The sequence below is a fragment of the Cibotium barometz genome, chromosome 6, assembly GCF_041138505.1.
Source record: "Cibotium barometz isolate CiBa-2024 chromosome 6, ASM4113850v1, whole genome shotgun sequence".
NCBI classification, from domain to species: Eukaryota; Viridiplantae; Streptophyta; class Polypodiopsida; order Cyatheales; family Cibotiaceae; genus Cibotium; species Cibotium barometz.
The window spans coordinates 26115986-26121879 of NC_141051.1; the positions used below are offsets into that span (position 1 = coordinate 26115986).

The 5894-nt window shown below is 39.1% G+C and overlaps 1 pseudogene; it reads right to left on the reverse strand.

The window, feature by feature from the left end:
• Positions 1 to 794: 794 nt before the first annotated feature.
• LOC147637574 (uncharacterized) lies at positions 795 to 1376 on the reverse strand (annotated as a pseudogene).
• Positions 1377 to 5894: the final 4518 nt, after the last annotated feature.

Below are 5894 nucleotides of genomic sequence, written 5' to 3' on the forward strand. Positions count from 1 at the left end.
CAAAGATTAATTTAATCAGCTTCAAGCTTCACTTAGTATTGCTGATGTTGGTAGGGAACAGAGTGCTTATGTCCAACTTAAAGACATCAAAGAAACCTCAATCTCACTCTTGACATCAGATATACTTGAACAAGATGAAAATCAAAAGGTAAATGAATTTTAATTTGAATCCATACATTATATTGTTTTAACTTACAATAATTTCATAATATTCCTCTTGTTTATAGTTGGAGCTAGCAGATGAAGACAACTTCTTAGGGAGAGGTAAAGGCTCTAGCAAGAAAGATACTACACTTGGACACTATTTGTCCAAAATGGATGAGAATATTTTCCATGTGTTGCATAGCCAGTTCTCCGAGGATGCGGATTGGCTTATACTTTGTATTAAAGCTCTCTGCAAACTGTATGGCTTCTCAACTATACAATCCAACGCTAACAAAATCATGTTTCTTGAGAAGACAACCGCGCTACTAGAATTTTTGGTTACCCTGGGTTTTCCGCCTCTAGAGCAAGATATTTTTTGACATACTCTGCGTATGCTCTAGCTGCAAATAAAACCGATGTAAACACACTAGGTGGCTACAATAGAAGGAAATTTCTACGCTCCAGGGGAGCACTGACAAAGGATGATGATGTGAAAACTTTGGAATAGACTTTTTGTACATACTTCGGATTACAATAGATAACTTTTTGTACAGAGATTTGTACAGAGAATACACAACAATTCTCTTTTTTGACAGTGTTGTGTCTGTAATGTCGTTTTTTTGCATTCTTTGTAGTTGTCTTCTGAAAAACTAGTTGAATAACTCTACAAGAGCATTGCTTCTGAAAAACCAGTTGAATAACTCTGCAAGAGCATTGCTTCTTGTAGCCCCTCCACCATGTCTTGTGCTCCGAAAGAATGATGTGCGTGCCTGGTAATGTGACTTTTCCATCCCTTGGTTACTGTATGTTGCTAGGGGTCCATGCTCCTCAACAAAATATGGCCCATGTACATGGAGGATGTGTTGCATAACCAAAAAAAATAGCATATGTCAATTCCACTGAGTGTATCATGAATACAAAGGAGCCTTACCAAATCGTATGTGATATCTTTTTCTCCCCATGCTTCTTCGATTATTTGATTGAGATTTGTAATAGAACTTTTGAACTCTTGCGCATATGTAGCTGATGTCTTCTATTGTCTAAGAACATTTAAAAAGATGTCAAGATGCTTCCAAACCTCCATTCTAAGATTTGCTAGCCCACGATGTACTGGCAGGTGTACTGGCAACATTTGTCATAATCTCACACAATTCTTTCCAACAATCCCACGTAACATTCACTTGTTTTTTACTATGGTTTCCTAAAAATCTCCTGGCTTTTGCACCTCCCATGGAGACATCTGCCAAGACATCTCGTGTTTTCCCTGAAACTGTTGGATCTTTCCTTAAATGAACTTGACCCCCATGAAAGCCCATTTTTGATAACAATGCTTCACATTTATCAATACATTGATCTGCCAACGATGTTGGTTTAATAGAATATGCATAATCAAGATGCAATCTCAGAAGCGTGTCAATTATTCTTATCTTTGCATGCAAAGTGCATATGTGAACATTCTTAAGAGATATAGGAAGAATGGGATCCCAAATGTCTTATTTATTCTTAAACTTACTCAGATCTATAGAGTCTCTCATTGGGACTCTCCTTGCTGGTCGCAAACTGCTCCACTCTTTTGATCCCATACCTTCCATACAATAAATGCAAGGATACTTTGCATTAGCCCCGTTGCATATTCCAAGCATACATTTGATAGTCTTTAAGTCAGCACCCAAATGCCATTCCACTTTGAAATTGCCAACTCCATCAACTATGAATATATCTCCAGTACTTTGGGATTGAATGATATTAGGGATACCTATGTGGGAGAACAACCATTTGAGGGTTTGATGATTTTCAGTTCCCACCCACATGCCCACTTTATTTGAGTGTGTTCACACCTCCATTACCTCTTCCTCTCATCCTTAACCTTGTACATCATATATTTCAACACCTCCTCTCAATGCCACCATGGGACAATGCCAAACATGGAGCAAGGTGAGAATTGGACATACAAGAACAAAATGATCCCCTCTCAACCATAGGATGGATGACAAGGTAGCCTTTATAAATTAGGCTTTTACAAAAGTGATGAGTTATAGAGAAATGTGGTTCACTCCCAATTCTAGTAAGCATGCTTCACTCCTCAACCAGAAGAGTTGCTCGGCATGTGAGGAACTTACAAATTTTCCCTCAACCTTAGTACCATCTTTGGTACCATCTCTTCCATAGTGCCTTCGTGCACCACCCTTGTTGCTTCTTCGCTTTGATGAAACCATCTTCTTGCAAAAGACAATCTTCAAGTGGGATTTGGATGTACCATTCTTCATTACATTGGCTTCATTGCTTGCATCTTCATGCTTCTCCAATCCTTTCTCGTGATAGACACGCTTCATGTGTACATGTGTCCTTCCAATCATGCTAGCTTCCTTAGTCCAGCTGCTGCTACATAGACCAACACATGGCTGCCACTCATGTTTTAATAGCTTATGCATGTGCTTCTCAATATGCTTCTTGCTTCCACTTTCCACTTCTTTTGATAGAATGGCGATGGCAATGGATGATTGTCGAATGGAAAATGCTGACGGAACTACAGAGATGCGTTTTTTTTTCTTGCTTATGTCTTCCACCTCCTTGATGAGAGTCTGAAATCCAAAGAACTTTGCAAAGAAGCTCCAATGCTTCCTCTTCAAGTCACCAAGGAGATGTTGATGTAGACGGAACCAGATTGGTGGAAAAAATTGACGAAAAAAAACCAAAAATTTACCAATTTGCTTGTGTTTTTTTCCATACTGCTCTTCCCGCTTTCTCAATTTCCTGGCTTCCTTCACTTGTTGAAAATCTTAAATTTGATGATGGAAATTCCTCTTTGATGAAGCTCTTTTGTGGCCTTCCTTCTTGATGCCTTTTTGCTTCTCACCTTCTTCTACCACCAGAGGATGTGAATCGCTTATGATAGAGAGAGAGAGAGAGAGAGAGAGAGAGAGAGAGAGAGAGAGAGAGAAAAGGGGATTGAAGGGGAACTTAGCCTTTGCAAGGCTCTGATACCATGTCAAAATTATGGGGAGTATGCATAAGGGAAGCAATAGTTGATGGCAAGACAGAGCAACATATACGAGAGAGAGCAAGAACACAAGATGTATAGAAAGCTTCTATGTTACCTTCTATTTCAGCCACTCCAAAGTTGGATTCACCTTCTCCTTGTGAATGTGTTAATTGTGTTACAAAAAAGTGAGGCCTCTTGCCCTTTATATAGGAACCACCCAAGGGCTAGGGTTGGGCCAACCCTGGATCCCTTTTCCACCCACATGCCCACTCTATTTGAGTGTGTTCACACCTCCATTACCTTTTCCTCTCATTCTTAACCTTGTACATCATATATTTCAACATATGAATATATCCTTTCTAGCTGTCGTGTCTATTCCTTTTATTCCCTGATTGAAATACTTTGTTATGTCCATACAAATCTTCTGTCTTGTTTCCTCATCCACATCTTTTACATATTATTCCGGTTCTTGTTGCCTTTTCAACCCATTTTTGCTTCTCACATTGGTGAGTCAGAACTTCCTCTTTGTTGTGTTACATTTATGTTGCAATGAGACCTAGAAGACCCTAGTTTGGTTTGATCTATTCTTGCTAAAAAGAAGGTAGATAAACTACATTCTAGTATGTACACAGGTGTTGGATAGGGAACTTGATAATCCCCTTCCATTTCTATCAAAACATCCAACTGTATATCATGATTGCAATCGAGGTAATCTTGTAGAGTTTTATGCGAAGCCACAACCTTTCCATCCATGAAAGGAACCTCAATAGAATTAGCTCCAATATTACCCAGGAAAATCTTTGCTGACCTACAACTAATTATATCAGTGGTGGTTTATTTTACATGCACTTAAAATTCGAACATCTTTCATGCATTTTTCTCAAAATTGCCTATTTTAGATAACAAACACATAAATTGTATAAAACATGCACTTAAAACTATAACATCTTTATTGGATTTTTCTCAAAAATTGCCTATTTTAGATAGCAGACACATAAATTATATAAGACATGTGCAAAGAATATAGAGGTGATGAGCTGCATGACTTTGTGAGAAAAGGTCCCATGTGAGTTGGCCAAAATTGTTGTACTTTTGTGAGGACATCTCAAAATTCCACATCACCCTAGAATTATGTTAAACTTAATAGTCAAACTATGTAGAAGGTATGTGTGACCTTGAGGACATGGGTCTCTTTTTGCAATGTATCAATTTGTGGCCATCTCAAAGAGTTAGAGACGAGCCATAGTGGAGGGTCTTAGAAATAGATCCTCTAAAGAAGAGTTCAAATTATTTTCATTAGCTTTAACTTGGATGGATTTTTCTATCTTTTTTTGAGTGTGAACTAGAAATAGATCCTCTAAAGAAGAGTTCAAATTGTTTTCATTAGCTTTAACTTGGATGGATTTTTCCTTTTTTTTTGGAGTGTGTAACTAGTATTTATTAGATGAGAAGTTACACTTAAAAGGGCAATAATTGTACCTTTTCCTATCTTTTATTGAGTGTGTAGCTAGTTTTTATTGAATGAGAAGTTACACTTTGAAGGGTAATAATTAGTACCTTTTCCCATTTTTTTGAGTGTGTAATTAGTATTTATTGAATGATAAGGTACATTTTGAAGGGTAATAGTTGGTATCTTTTATCTCCCACGTAACAATTAGAACCTTTTGAAGGATAAAATTTAGTGCTTCAATTGGCAAGCTTCTAGAGCTAAATCTAGCCAGTGGATAAAGATGGGCTGTTCTACGTTGTCTCATATTGCTTCCACAAGATAATGTTTGGGATTATCCAAATTATCTCCTATGCAACTATAGGAAAATTAATCAAAATCTTGCGAGCTAAAAATCTTCTTTGCACAAATCTCTTATAATCAACCATGTAATGGAAGGGAGATGAGGATGAGGGTGTTTGGATGATCATGCTTTGCCTTCTTACAAGTGCACGAATGGGAAAATAACCCAAAAAGGGTGAAGGCCGCACCATGTACAACTTTTCCCAATGAAGAAAGCTCTCCGGCTTGGAAGGTCCAGGTGTAGTCCTCTCTCTCTCTCTCATCTCTCACATGTATTCCGATTGTCTCTCTCTCCCTTTCTTTTTCCCTCTTGTCTTAGTAGCAGCAACCCTTGTGTGGCAGAAACTTGTGGGCTACAACAACACTGGAGGGCGACTCTTATGGTAATGCCACGTTGGCAAATGTGGCAATGCTACTGGCGACCATAACGCTACTAGCTAAACACTGTTACATAAGCTACTGCATATAGCACGTGCCTCCACCATATCCATATGCTTGCCACCATTAAGCAAGCATGTCTTAATGGTGGCAACAAGCCATGGCTTGATGGTGGTGGCAAGCCACATTGGTGGCAACAAGCCATGCCACAAGCCATGCCACCACCATCAAGCCATGGCTTGTTGCCACCAATGTGGCTTGCCACCACCATCAAGCCACCATGGCTTGTTGCCACCATTAAGACATGCTTGCTTAATGGTGGCAAGCATATGGATATGGTGGAGGCACGTGCTTGCCACCATTAAGCCATGGCTTGTTGCCACCATTAAGACATGCTTGCTTAATGGTGGCAAGCATATGGATATGGTGGAGGCACGTGCTATATGCAGTAGCTTATGTAACATTAATCATTTAAAAATTAATAATAATGCTTATTTCGTTGACTTAGGATGTGCTCCTCCAACCAACACTGCCTTGATCCCCCCCCCCTTCGCGGCATCTTATGAAATCTTCTTCCCTACCATGCCATGGCATCCAACA